We start from the raw sequence: 15,793 nt of genomic DNA on the forward strand, positions 1-15,793 counted from the left end.
ATGCCAAGGAGAAAGGGACACTCTAGCATGTAAAGGATCCCTGCAGAGGGGAATATTTAACTGAAAGCACATGATATAGTAGAATTTTAGAAAATCAAGGCAACCAGAAAGGACTTCCTGGTACCACTCAAACCATACCACACACATAGGCACCTGCTCTGCTAGGAGTTTAGTAACTGATTATCAATAATTCATTAGGTGCTCACCTCCTAGGAGATGATAATAATGATAACAACTGGTGTTTATCTGATGCTTACTAAAACCCAGGCATTGCATTAAACACTTTATGGGCTGTGGTGCTTTTAATCTTCATAATACCCCCTATGAAATAGGTATTTCCGACCCCACTTTGCAGATGACACCCAAAATCACCAGCTAGGAAGTCAAAATTCAATCCAGACATAACTCCAAATACCTACCTGTATGAAACACTGCCTCCCAGTCTCAAGGAAGCCCTATTTATAAGTCCCAAAGAGCTTTGTCTCCCAGGCCATAGAATTCTGCACAGAACCTGGCTTACAAGTCCAAGAGGGACTCAAGGCTAAGAAAGGACTAATAAAACTAGTTGGGTGTTTAACATTCAATTTATTGAAGTTCTAGATTTAAAATACTAAGTTCAACTTCAAACTTTTATTCTATTCATAAAAGTAATTTTTTTAAGATTTTATCCATTTATTTGACAGAGAGAGAGAGACCACAAGCAAGCAGAGAGGCAGATATGGGGAGGGGGGGAGCAGGCTCCCTGCTGAGCAGAGAGCCAGACCTGGGGCTCAATCCCAGGACCCTGAGATCATGACCTGAGCCGAAGGCAGAGACTCAACCCACAGAGCCACCCAGGCACCCCCTAATAAGTTTTATAAAATGAAAATTTCATTTCATACTTTAATTCTACTTATTCCTTTCTTTAAAGATTTTATTTATTTATTTGAGAGAGAGGGAGCATAAGCGAAGAGAGGAGCAGGGGGAGAGGGAGAAGCAGACTCCCCGCTGAGCAGGGAGCCAGACATGGGGCTCCATCCAAGGACTCTGAGATCATGACCTGAGCAGAAGGCAAATGCTTAACCAACTGAGCCACCCAGGTGCCCCAAATTCTTCTTATTGTTTTAACTAATCATTGATTAACTCAAATTTAACAGGTTCAAGTTCTCCAATTTTTAGATATAGACTATATTTACTGTGTGCCAGGCATTGTTCTAAGCATTTTTCAATTATCAATTTATTTCATCCTCACAAAAACTCCATAAAGATTCTATTTATTTATTTGTCAGAGAAAGAGAGAGAGAGAGAGAGAGAGCGCACGCACAAGCACGGGGAGAGCAGGCAGAGGGAGAAGCAGGTTCCCTACTGAGCAAGGAGACTGATGGGGGACTTGATCCCAGGACGCTGGGATCATGACCTGAGCTGAAAGCAGATTCTTAACCAACTGAGCCATCCAGGTGTCCCTCAAAATAACTTCATAATAGCAACTATAATTCTACCCATTTTGCAGAAGAGAAAATCAAGGCACAGAGAGGTTAAATGATTGGCCCAACCTCATACTAATAAGTAGCTAGGGTGTGTTTGGAACCTACACCAGGATCACCCAGCTTTATCTGTAAAGAGCCAAACAGTAAATACTATCTTTTCAGGTCACACAGTCTTTGTCACAACCACTTAGCTCTGCTCTTATAGCATAAAGCAGCCAAAGATAATATACAAATGAACAAGCATGGTCATATTCCGATAACATTTTTTATGGACACTGAAATTTGAATTTTATATAATTTTCACACATCACAAAAGTATTCTTTTGATCTTTTTTAACCATTAAAAATGTCAAAACTACCCTTAGCTGGCAGATTGTATAGAAACAGGCAACAGGCCGTAGTTTAATGACCCTTGACCTACATAATCTGGTTTCAGGGGCCATGCTCTTAAACATGACACTAGACTTCCCCTTTTTAAAAAAAAAAATTAGATTTCTTTAAATATTTTTAACTACATGGCATTTAATATACATATATTTTAAGTATTTTGAATGCCAAGGCCAACAACCCTATCAGGCAGAACCTTTCTAAATTAACCCAACCCTGTACATCTAAAAAATCAAACTTATAAATATTTTTCCAATTCCCTTAGTCCTCTTAAATTCTCAAGCCTAAAATTTTACTTCCCAAATTGAAGGCTAATACATCAGATTCTCTTAAACATCAAATATTTTAATTCATAAAGTCACTTACTTATACCTCTGGAAAGTAAATTTACTGGCTTAGGTAGGTCAAGGTTACTAGGCTAAATTTGGCCATAGTAAAAGATCCTTAAAAGTCAGAGATTTGAGACCAAGGCACAAGACTTAGGAGCTACATATTTCCAAGACAGTGCTGTCTGAATAACAAGCAAACACTCTCAGCCCAATTTTAGAGATGAGTTCTTTCTGCTGTATCATAGTCCCTAAGGCCATGTCCTTCAACGAATATGATACCTGACTCATAGGTTTCAATTTTACCCAGTTTTTATTGTCCCATTTAGGTGCAACTAATTTCTTTACTCAACTTCACTGGAGCAAACAAATTATTGTAGAAGTGTTGACTTCTATATTTCTTTTTTGGTGGGGAGTAGAGTTGGAAATAGGGAACTATCTTATCTGGTTTGGTTCTTTAATTTTTAATGACATGAGATGTAGCATTATGGAACTGTCCATGCTCTGGAAATTGCATATCAAGGTACTGTCTTTCTACCCATACATTTGGCAGGACTTGTGGATTATGATTTCCACAGCCTTTCAGCCTCAGTACCATCACTGGCAGGGATAACTCAGTAGAGAAAGAAAGCTGTATGTGTAGTGAAACGCATCAAATCCCAAAGCTGCCCCATCTAAATATACCTGGACAAAAATCTCAGTTTGCTTTAAGTGTTCAGAATCATGAGATCTACTCACCCATAGGTGGAATTTAAGAAACAAAACAGAGGATCATAGGGGAAGAGAAGGAGAAATAAAACAAGACAAATCAGAGAGGGAGACAAACCTTAAGAGACTTTCATCATTGGAAACAAACTGAGAGTTGCAGGAGGGGAGGGGTTGGGGGGTTAGGTAACTGGGTGATGGACATTAAGGAGGGTATATGATTTAACGAGCACTGGGTATGTTAAAAGACTGATGAATCACTGAACTCTACATGTGAAACTAATAATTCATTATTATATGTTAACTAATTGAATTTAAATTAAAAAAATAAAAAGAAGAATGAGATCTAGATATACCTACGTGTAGGTATATCTAGATATAGATATGTAGGTGTAGCCCACACTACCAACCTAGCTTTAGGTGCAAAGTACTCCATTTCCTGGACACAAAGCGGGGAATTCCCCCAGATAGCAATAAGGACTGTGGTACACATTCCCTCTACCCCTGCTTATAGCAGAATTTTCCACCTTTAGAAATCCAGAGAAGTTTCAGAATATGTCACTCTTACCAAATCCAGTTGGGAAAGTTTTGATCCTCTCTCCCTCAAAGAATGGAAGGAAGAAAAAAAAAGAAGCCAAGGTTTTTTATTTGGGAGTCTTTCCCGAAATGAGTTTTGTTCCTTCTTCAGGATTTTTCACCAAATATCCATAGCTTACATAGATAAGCAATGTATTTGTTTTCAGGAAAACTTCTGCTCTCGGAATAATGGAGAAGACATATTTTCTCTATTCCTCCCCCTTAGGTACAGCTAAAAATCCTGCACATTGTATGTAAAATAAATATAAGGAGATTCCAAAAGGTGGAAAAAAGAAAGCAGACTAGCTAGGGACCTCGATACCCAAGAAACAACATGGTAGTGAGTTTTATGAATTTTCTTTTTGCCTCTTATATCCCAGACTGAGCACTGGAAGGGTCAGCAACCTATTAACACCAACATTAACAGACAAAAAAAGAGCTCCAGTAAAAGCCCTGCTCTCTCTAGCCAAAAGACAGGAAAGGGTTAGCCTGCAAAGACAGAATCTTCTAGACAACAATTCTGCTCCAGCAAAACACTAAAAAACTGTGGCCCTACTCACACTCACACAAGCAAAGGCCAAGAGGTGGAGCCAAGATCTCCACCCTCATGAGGCTATATCAAGATACCTACAAGATACCCTAATACCTACTGTGGGATGAAATCAAAGAAGGCCAGGTAGGGAGCCCATTCCCACAGGCCAGTAATGAGGCTCTCCTCCATCTCCTACAGTGTCAGTGGACACAAAATGGGGAGTTGGAATTAATACTCCTACCCAGCCCTTCAGTTAAGAGCGGTCTCAACCTCTCCATGTCAGTGGAGGCCAAATGGAAAACCTGGGCAGATTCCTCCTCAGAAACCAAGAAGCCCAGAAAGAGGTAGCACAATGTTTTTCAAGTGTTCAAAGAAAAGAGCTATCAACCCAGAATCCTATATTATTATAATATATTAACCTTAGTTTTCTATTATTGCTATAACAAATCATCACACACTTGGTGGCTTTAAACAACACAGATTTATTATTTTACAATTTTGAAGATCAGAAGTCTTGAAGTTGGTCTCATCAGGCTAAAACTGAGGTGTCAACAGAACTATATTCCTTCTGGAAGCTCTAGGGAAAAAAATCTATTTCCTTGTCTTTCCAGATTCTAGAGTCTACTCATGTTCCTTGGCTCATGGCCTCCTTCCTCCATCTTTAGCCAGCAAGGTCGGGCCAAGTTCTGGTCACCCTGCCTGCCATTCCTCTGGTGCTCTCACTTCTGCCTCCTTCTTCTAAAGGTTCTCATAAGGACCTTTGTGATTATATTGAGCTCCCTCAGATTATCTTAAATTCAGCTGACAAGCACTCTTAATTTGTCTACAACCATTATTCCTAAAACAATCACAGGTTCTGGGCATTATAACATGGACATCTTCTGAGGGACATTGTTCTGTACCATATCCAGTGAAAATATCCTTCGGGAATGGGAAACTTAAGACATTCTCAATGGAGGAAAATGAAGAGAATTTGTCATCAACAGACTCACCTTAAATGAATGCTAAAGGAAGTTCTTTGAGCAGGAGGGAAACAATAAAACTTAAAAAAAAAAACTGCAACATCATGAAAAAAGAAATAATACATTAAGCAACATTATGGACAAATATAGTGTGCTTGAGTTTTCTAAAATATGTTTGATAGTTGAAGCAATGTTATACCACTGTTTGTTTTTTGGAATAAGCATTAGGTAAAGGCATGAAACCTGGGATTTGAATCACCAGTCTCTCCCACTAGTTAGTTATATTCACCATCTATGAGTTGCAGTAACTTTGGCCCGAAACCTCATTTTCTCATTTATGACCAGGGACGGGATAGGATTCATCAGATCTCTAAAAGGCTTCCATCTCTAAAATCTGTGACTCTCATGCAGTGAGTAGTATCAAATATCCAGTAGAAGAGACAGACAATTAATTCACTAAGTCAGCAAGTATGTACTGAGCTCAAATCCCTATGCTAATTCCTTAATTCCTTATTATTGACACTGGTACTGGGCATTTACCATGATACTTACATTACTTTTAAATCCCCTCCCAGGGTTCAAACTTACCTAGCCCTCTTTCACCACCACACACAAACACTTCCTGCCCTTAGGAACATTCCATCCCACCCATCTTCCCAACCCAACTTCCACTGAGACCTCTTCTACATTTATTGATTCTAAAAAGTATTGATTCATGGAAGTTAGAAGACCAGCCACAGACTAGGAGAAAATATTTGGAAAACACATGCCTGATTTAAAAAAAAAAAAAAAAGTGGTAGCAAAATTTTACCAAGAGCTCTTAAAACTCAATAAGAAGATAAACAGCCCCAATTAAAGAATAGGCAAAAGATCTGAAGAGATGTATTTACCAAAGAAGACATACAGATGGCAAGTGAGCACATGAAAAGATGGTCAACATTTTATGTCCTTAGGGAAATACAAATTAAAATAACAAAGAGATACCACTATACACCTACTGGAATAGCCCAAATCCAAAACTCTGACAACACCAAATGCTGGCAAGGATGTGTGGCAACAGGAACTCTCATTTATTGCTGGTGGGAATGCAAAATGGTACAGCCATTTGGAAGACAGTTTAGAAGTTCCTTACAAAACTAAACATACTCTTCCCATACAATCCAGCAATAGTGATCCTTGGTATTTAACCAAATGAACTGAAATTTTTTGTCCACACAAAACCGTTTATGTGAATGTTTACAATGGCTTTATGCATAATTGCCCAAACTTGGAAGCAACCAAGATTCCTTCTGTCGGTGAATAGATAAACTGTGATGCATTCATACAGTGGAGTATTATTCAGTGGCAAAAAGAAATGTGCTAAAGCTTAAAAAGAAAAAGAAATGAGGGGTGCCTGGGTGGCTCAGTCAGTTAAGCATCTGACTCTTGATTTGGGCTCAGGCCATGATCTCAGGATTGTGAGATGGATCGAGCCCCACGCTGGGCTCTGTGCTGAGTGTGGAGCCTACTTGGGATTCTCTCTTTCCCTCTCCCTCTGCCCCTCCCCCTTGCTTTCATGCACAGTCGCACTTCCTCTCTCTCTCTCTCTCTCTCTCTCTCTCTCTCTCAAAAAAAAAAAAAAAAGAGCTATTAAACCATAAAAAAGAAATGGAGGAACCCTAAGTGAAAGAAGTCAACTGAAAAGGCTATGTACTCTATGATTCCAACTATGTAATATTCTGAAAAAGACAAAACTACAGAGAGGGTAAAAAGATCAAAAGATCAGTGCTTTCCAGCAGGGACAGGAAGAGGAAGAGAAGACTAGATGGAGAACAAGGTGAAACTATTCTACATGATACTATAATGGCAAGTACGTGACATTGCGCATTTGTCAAAACCCATAATATGGGGGCTCCTGGGTGGCTCGGTTGCTGGGTGTCTGCCTTTGGCTGGGGTCATGATCCCATGGTCCTGGGATCAAGCCCCTCATTAGGCTCCCCACTCAGTGGGAAGCCTGTTTCTCCTTCTCCCACATCCCTGCTTGTGTTCCCTCTCTCGCTGTGTCTCTCTCTGTCAAATAAATAAATAAAATCTTTAGGAAAAAAAACATAAAATGTACAACACAAAGAGTGAACTCCGATGTAAACTATGGACTTTAGTTGATAATAATATATCAGTATTGATTCATCAACTATACTGAACATAATCGCACTAAAGCATAATAGAGGGAAGAGGGTATGAGAAGGTATATGTAAACTCTGTATTTCTTGCTCATTTTTCTGTAAAACCTGAAATTGTTTTTCTGTAAACTTAAAACTTCACTAAAAATTAAAGTCTATTAATTTTCTTAAATTAATAAATCACAAAACAAATATATTTTAAAAATATGGTTCTGGGGTCACCTGGGTGGCTCAGTTGGTTAAGGAACTGCCTTTGGCTCAGGTCATGATCCCGGAGTCCTGGGATCAAGTCCCACATTTGGCTTCCAGCTCCATGGGGAGTCTGCTTCTCCCTCTGACCACTCCTCTCATTCTCTCTCTCATTCTCTCTCTCTCTCAAATAAATAAAATCTTTAAAACAATATGGTTCTGGGCACCTGGTTGGGTCAGTCGATAAGCCTCTGCCTTCGGCTCAAGTCATGATCCCAGGGTCCTAGGATCGAGCCCCGCATCAGGCTCCCTGCTCAGCGGAAGCCTGCTTCTACTTCTCCCATTCTCGCTGCTTGTGTTCTCTCTCTCACTATGTCTCTCTCTGTCAAATAAGTAAATATTTTAAATATAGATAGATAGATAGATGGTTCTTCGAAAAGTTAAGAAAATACATAAACTACTAGAAACCTAGTCAAGGAGGCAGAAAAGGAAATTTAAATGCACAAAACAAGAAATGACAAGGAGAAAATAATTTTTTAAAAAACAGGATTTTTTTTTTTTTAATTATGAGACTACTTCGCATATCTCTTTTGTCACAGGTTGGACTCCTTTGCAAGCTGACTTGAATGTGGAAATTTGCATGCACAAGGTTTCATGGGGAGTGCCTCTAGGATCAACATGTGTGGTGGAGCAAAGAAAGCAGGGCTAAGCAAAGAAAGAAGCTGAACTCCTGTGCAGTCCTAGCAGCGTTCAGATAACTTGTCTTTTAGCTCCCGAGTCACCAGACCCAGAGGAGTGACCTAGAGAATGCCACACACGATCCAGAAATGCCTGGTTGGGACTTGGGTGTGTCCCTTGGGAAAGGGGTGAGTGTTTTCCCTATATGGGAAGAAGGATAAGAGGGATATTTTGCCAAAAATACCAGAAGAATGGACTGTCGTAGAAAGACTGCCAGCTAATTACAAAGCCTCATTCCTCCTCTTGGGAGGAATGGGCATGCAGCCAAACTACATTTCCCAGCTTCCTCAGCTGTTAAGGTGGCTAGGGGACTAAACATGAGCTCACAGAACCTGAGCAAGATGATAGGCACTACTTCCAGGTCTGGCCTGAAATCCCACCCTGTGCCAGTCTTGAACTCTTGCTCTTTCCAGCGTGGTGCAGCCATCCATGCCTAGTGACCTTGGAAATCATGTGTCTAAAACGGCAGAGGCACCAGAAGGTATTAGCTTGAGATTCTAATTCAAAACTGATTAGCCCAAGCAAGATATATCCTAGAATCTAGGACAATACATATAAAACCCAGACCCACATTTTCTCAGGTCCACAGCCCCTCATCTTAAACTCTTGGAGCTCGATGTGTCTCCATGTTCAAAACTTTGGGGATTTTAATAAGGCAAATATAGGATGTGAATCACATACCCTATTGCTCACCAGTATCAGGCTATGCCAGTGACTATGAAATTAAACTCCATTGAAAGGATTTGCCAGTCAACAGGTTGGTGTCACTATTTTAATCTGCCAATCTTCAATCCTTCAATCTTCTGATTTTCAGTGGTCCCATCATGGTCTCTATTGTACTTTGAGGAGCCACCTCTCAGCTGTGCCCTGGCCAGGAGCTCTCTCGTGAGATCTCTGGTCTTCTCTGGGACATGTCTCCTCCATCTTGGATTTCTTTAGGTCCCATCACTGTTTCTGATTCAACAACTGACATACACCACATTGTTGTGAAGAGCTATAATGTCCCGTGTGTGGGGAAGCGACTACTTCCGGTTACCTGGGTTTTAATAGCTAATTTATTAAAACTGTAAGTATAAAATCTGGTTTTGCTTTAATCTTTAAATTTAACTTATGAGTCCTGAAATTCTATTTATAAATGTGCCGAATGGTACATTTTAATCACTTCCACTTGTTCTTTGATTGGTGTTTAACTCAACTTGAACAGATGCAAATTTCCTTAACAATTAGTTCCATCCACAAACTTACTAAAACTTACTAAAATTTCCGTTTTAGACCGCATTCATATGCTTAAAAAATACATTTGATTTTTTACTTTTTTTTCCTCATTCGTTGTAATGGCCTGGCAAGGTAGGGTTAAAATCCTTACGTGCAAAATCTTTCTTACAAAAAAAAAAAATCTTTCTTATAATATAAGCGACTCTTACAAATCACATTACTTAATTTACCCTGTTCAGATGTTAGATTTGTCTTAAATGTTCTAATACTGTCTATAAGCTTGAGCACTATCTTATAACTTTCAACTAAAAGTCATAACTCTAAAATCAACAGATATTCCAAGTTGAAAATGCAAAGCTTAACTTAAATTCAGATTTGTAAACTTACCATAAACTTAACATCAAAATATTATTATTTACTTCACTATCTCTATACCAAATTTTATACCTTCTTAGAAGATCGGTTGGACTACGTCAGGAAGGCTGAGGTTATTAGTTCAAAAATTTAATGCCAATGAAACTGTTAGTTGTCAGATTGAAGAGCAGGACAGGGACACCAGGGGAGTGAAGGGGCTGCATGTAGTCAGGATAATTCTCCCCAGTGAACTCACTGCATATCCTCCTGGCAGAGCCTCCTGCGTAGACCGTAGGGCTGGGCTTTCAGTTAGACCTGCTCACAATTCATGTGAGTTCAAATCAGAGCACCTCTCACGTGCTACCTTTTCCCATCTTGGATAGATGAATGCCTCCTGCACCCCATCAATCTCTCAGCAAATTTCCCTTCACTTATTAGGTCTTCCATTCCTTCTCTGTTTTGCTTGTCTTACCCGATTCTCTAGCCCTGTCACTGGCCTCTTTTCTAATCCTCTAATTAAGGGGCATCAAATTCACATTAATCTTTTCCCATTCGCACTGCCTGGCCTGACCTCTGAAACCCCATGTTCCTTTCCTATGTGTCTAGCCTGTCTTCAAAGACTGTAAATCTTTCTTCCAGTGATATCTATCCCTTCCTCTAGCTTAATCAGCCTTCTATTTTTCTTCCAGTATCCCACCTCTCCTGTTCCAGGAGTAATGATCTTAGCCAAAAGGCCGAGAAGTGTTTGTTGTTGTTGTTCTTAAGCAGTTCTTCCCGACTTCTTGAGCAAACATGATTCTTAGAGCCAGAAAGTTCCAGACACAGACCTTTTTAATCACCTTTCTGAGCCTTTGGGTTTGCTGTAAGTTCAATTATTTATCTTAACAGGAAAGTGGTATATCCCCTATATATAATAAAGGAACCCCCCTTCTTTTGATCTCTTTATTGGAAAGAAAAAGTATGCTAACCTTGGTAGGTGAAGCTGCAGTCTGGGTCTACGAGATTCAGATTCATGACCAAGGACCATCTACTTAACCAAAGGAATATAAAGGATACAATTCCAGAGCCACCCTGAGATGACTGGAAGGAACTCCAGGCCTCCCCACACCCCATTCCCTTGTTGCATAACACAGTCCCCAGTGACAGTGAGAGGCTGACCAGGCACAGCCCACCTAGGCCTGCACAAAGTTCACACACAAACATGCTGGGGAGTGACACTTGGACCACCTAGGCCTACACAAAGTTCACACACAAATACACTGGGGAGTGACACTTGGCTTCTTTGACATTTGAGGCCCAGCCTGGAAACCAGACTGAAAAACATAGCAGAACAAAAAGTTATTCCATCCACCAACATCTGACTGTGGAAAGACTGCATAGCTAAAACTCTGCCTATTTTGAAGTGAGATAAAAAAAAAAAAAAAACCATCTCTATGTGAACTAATCTCTGTGTTGCTTTAACAGAAGCTCCAGGTCATCTTTGCCCATCTAGCCCAAGATTAACTGCAGGAGTCAGCCCCTGTGAGCTCTTGACTACTAAGACCCTAGCAACTCCTGTTGCTAAAGCCCCCACCTATTAAAAAATAACCCTGTGCCCATTTAAAACAGCCTGGCAGCTATATAGACAGTCACTCTCCTATGAACATGAGCCAGGGTGAGAGAAAACCCAAGTGTGCCTGACTCCAAAGTATGTGCTCAAAACCACAAGCCTGGGCTTTGGGTGAAAGAAACTTCAGGGATCCTGTCATCCCCAAGACCTTGTGTTTCTGAAGACCCCATTGCCACTGGGGCCTGGGAGGGCTTTGCCCATCTCCCGATAATCAATGATAATGATAACTAATGTAATATCCTGATTCTGAGTCACTACAGAAAAAGTCACCTTATTTAAGCCTCATTCAATCCTTCGAGTAAGCAATTCCCCCTTGTTAAGTGATGAAGCAAAGCTCAGAGAAATTAAAGACCAAGACTGGACCCTAAGCTGCTGGGATCCCAACACAGAAGCCTGACAGCAAAGCCCATCTCAACCCCTCCTCCTCACCCACCACCTCCCCTGGCAAGAGGTGCCCCTCTGGGCTTTAGGACTTTCTCAAAACAACAAGATGGCAGTTCAAGAGTAGAGTCTTGAGGTAGTCTAAGGACTACCAGTGGTCTGTGAGGGGCTGGCTGGATTTCCAGGGACAATGTAATGTAAACAGCCCAAGTCCACCTTGGGACTGGCACCCTGGTGCCTTGCCCAGTTGTTGGGTGGAAGTTGCATTACCCTCTCTTCATTGCCTTTTGGACTCTACTCTCTCTGTAATAACATGGAATGAAGGAAGATTAGTCCCCCTCCAGTGGCCTGAGTAAAAACCAGTGGTCTTCCCAAATGTTGCTTTGTCCAGTTAACAACCCCCTAGAGCCAGCCACATTGCAGCCCATGGAAAAAGGGCAGCATAATCCCAACCCACACACACTTGAGGAGAAAAGACTACATGTGATTGGGAAAGTGGGAGAGGGATATAGAATTGGGGTGAGCACTTCAAAATTTGGGGTCAGGTCTTTGAGACTAGTTCCCTTATCCTTGTGGGTTAGAATCTTCACCAGGTCCCATGGGGTTCCCACTGCTTTTCTGACACAGCCAGTTCCACCACATCCCAGCGCCTCTATCCCCCCTCCTCCCACCCACCGTTGCTATATTTAAACCCTCATCTGTCCCTTTCCTGTAGGATGCGAGTATTTTAAGGGAGTGACAGCGTGGTGCTGCAGGAGAGGCAGTGACACCAGCGCTGTGAAAATAAGCGTGCCAGCTCCTCCCCTCTGTCTGTCAGATGAACCCGCCCGCCTGGGACTCCCCCATCCACCTCCCATCTATCCCCCTGACCCATGCTCTGACTCTCTCCCAGGAGGGACCTCATTGGGAGCCCTCAGCAGGACACTGGGAGAGGAGAGGATCCCCAGGAGCTGAAGTCTGGGAAAACAGGACCCACAGAACCACAGAGGTCCCAGCAGTACCACAGAGGGAACTAATGCACACAAACTCCTCCTTGGTCCACACCTTTAGAGACACTGCCGTGAAACACCCCAGTGTCCAAGGGACTCACCTGATGGATCAACACACAGTCCAGAGGAGCCCTGAGGAGTCCTAAGTCTGGGGGATCCAGGGGACACGCTCTCAGGAGTGGAGATCAAAATCTAAAGGGAATATGAGATCTTCCATAGCTCCTAGAAGACCGGGAGCAATTTCGTCATTCTTGACCTCTCCCAGCAAAGCCCCAGGGGTGGGGGCTGATAGGTGGGGAAATGGAGGCTTCCTTATTGTTGCTGATTAGTGCATCAGCCCCAAGGGTGCAGAGTGGAATCAGAGACTCCTGAAGGGTCAAGGCGCGCGCGTGCTGTGTTTACACACCACCAGTGTGTCTGTGTCCACCTGCCCAGAAAGCACAGGTGAGTTTTCAGGTCTCCGGTCTGGTAACAGGAAGAAGGACACATTCTGTTCTTGAACTGGTGGTGACAGCATGGCTTTTCCCAAGGGCATAGCTTTTTCATCACACACCCTTCAGCAAGCTAATCAATTTACCCTGCAGAGAATGAACCTAACGGGAAAACAGCCTCCCAATGCAGAAGGAAAGATCTGAGTTAGGCCAAGGGAGATGTGTTTGCTGTTTCTAATGAACTTGAGAACAGGCAAACTGGAAACCCTGTCCAAGGCCTGGCATCCCGAGGCTTTACCAGCTGCTGGGAGAGAGGTTAGAGAGCTTGAGCAACAAAATAAAAACCCATTTGGACTCCTGCCTGGTGCCCTTTCTTTGCATGATTGTAGTTGGCATCCTGCCTCACTCATGATTCCTCTGTGTGTGTGTGTGTGTGTGTGTGTGTGTGTGTGTGTAGTGGGTGAGGCAGGTGGAGAGGAGAGAGATACAAAGAGACAGGGACAGAGAGATTGCGAGAGGTAGGACGGGCTGGTAAGCAAGAGCAACAGTTTGGGGCAGGTGGCGGCCCAAGGAGTTCAACGTCTTCTGTAGGCCTCCAGGCTCCTATTTCTACCCTCAGACTACATGACACATCTACCTGTCCAGTTGTCATAGAGGGAGATAGTGGTCACCAAGGCCTGAGATCTGTGGTGTCAGACAACGAGGGAGGGTGAAGAGGAGAGACAGGAAAGCTCACACCTACAAGAACTAATCAGTGATCCATGGTTCTAATTACGGAGCCAGTCTCCAAGAAACAAACACAGAATGATACATTTCAGGAGAAACCCCTGTTCAGGCCCCAAGACATGATCCGGGAAGACCAAGAGTCAGGCCAAGGTTGGGCAGATGTTAAGAGAAAGACTCTATGTCAGCACTTGCTCTGCAGGCTGTAGGAGTCTGTAAGTCAAGGGCAGGGATGGTGGGGGATGTGGAGTTCGCAACAAGGTTACCCTCTCCTCCACCTGCTCCCTAGCGCCATGGCTTGAGCCAGCGGTGAATAAAGATCCAAAGCCTCAGCCACACTGGGGGGGCTCCAAGGACCAACACAAGAAAAATGGGACCCACTGCATGGGAAGCAGTAGTCCCCAAGACCAGGGCCAGGGGAGGACTGGAAGGACGGCAACAAGGAGGAGAGGCAGGTAACTCACTAAAACTCTCTCTCCTACCCCTTTGAGAGCAAAGGCTCTCAGATGTCTGAAGGCTCTACCTACGGAGCCACCACCTGAGCTTCTGAGGACCTCTCGGCTGACCAGATCCAGCTGCCTCCCACTTGAACCATCAGACCTTGAACCATGGCTTGAACAGACCTTGAACCATCAGCTTGGCATCCAGGAGGCTGCTGGAGAGCATCTGCTGGGTGCTCTGTGCACGGACCCCCCAAGGCCAGAGGCTACCAGAGCCCCTCCTCCTGCTAATAAAGTCCTCTCTCAGTCTGAAAGCCACACATTATCCCTTGCTCCATATTCATGGAGCTCCTGCCCCTGTGCCAGGCACTGCGCAAGGTGCTGAGGATACAGGAGAAGCCGGCAGGGGAGGCAGACAGGTGCCACAGTGCAGGAGGGGGTGCCATGGTGAAGTCGCGATCAAGGGGCACCAAGCACAGATGTCCTGGAAGGGAGCACAGACGTCCTGAAAGAGTCTGAACAGAGTCTCCAGGGATAGGTTGAAGACTGTGAGGAGCACAAAGGGGAAAGGGCACGCTGGGCACAGGGAACAGAACGTGCAAAGACAGGATGGCACCGGAAGAGCAGGGCGAGCTGGGAGAAGCGCCAGTGGTTCGTGGGACCGGAGCCCAGGGGCAGGGGGTGGGGGAGGCAGACAGAGGGAGGCAGGGCCGGAGCCCCAGCGTTAGAGGATCTCCCAAGGTTTTAGGACTTGACCCTGGCAGTGACAGGGTCACTCAGTAGGAGGGCGGTGTAACCAGAGTTGTACTCTAGAAAGGTCACTCAGACCCAGAATTGGGCTAGACTAGCTCAAGACACCCCGGGACCAGGAGAACAGGTAGGAGGGAGGCTCTTTCAACAGACAGGCAACCTGTATATCTTGAAGAAGTAGGATTTGAGACAGCAGCAGCAGTAGAGGAAAGAGAAAGAAAGACACATCTGAGAGATTTTAAGGGGTAAAATTGACAGGGTCTAGTCACATTTGGACAGGAGGTTAAGGGAGAGGGAGGAATAGAGATGGACTCCCAGGCTTCCCGCTTCCCTGGTACTCTGCAAAAGGGGAAAGGGATAGGCAACAGGGAGTAAGGAGAATGGAAATCGGGAAAAGAGTGGGTTTGAAGCACCAGCTGCCTGGGTGGGGACAACAATGTGTAGTTGCACAGGGAAAGGGTTTGGAAGGGAGACACACAGGTTGGAGGCGTCAACACACAGCTGGTGGAGGAAGCCATAGGTAAGGTCAGGGCACCTGGCAGGGGTCAGACCAGGCCTGGATGGAGCCTGGGCTGGGCCAGTGAGCTCCATCTCCACCCGAACTATGTTCCTGAGAAGCATAGAGAATCGCTGTTGCTTGAAGTTCCTCATGGGACAGGAAGGAATTAAGATGTGGATCCCTGGTATTTCCTGGGACAGGGAGGGGAGCAGAAGGATGCTCCCAATACAGTTCCCTCTTCTGAAACGAGCCCATCTTGTTCCTGTTCCCCACTACCTGGGAACATGAACCAGAGCCTGTTCTCTTATACAGATAGAAGGGTCACCTGCCCTCTTGCCCTGGGCTCCTGGGCTACAAGCTAC

Source organism: Mustela nigripes, chromosome 6 (assembly GCF_022355385.1).
Source record: "Mustela nigripes isolate SB6536 chromosome 6, MUSNIG.SB6536, whole genome shotgun sequence".
In the NCBI taxonomy this organism is placed as follows: Eukaryota; Metazoa; Chordata; class Mammalia; order Carnivora; family Mustelidae; genus Mustela; species Mustela nigripes.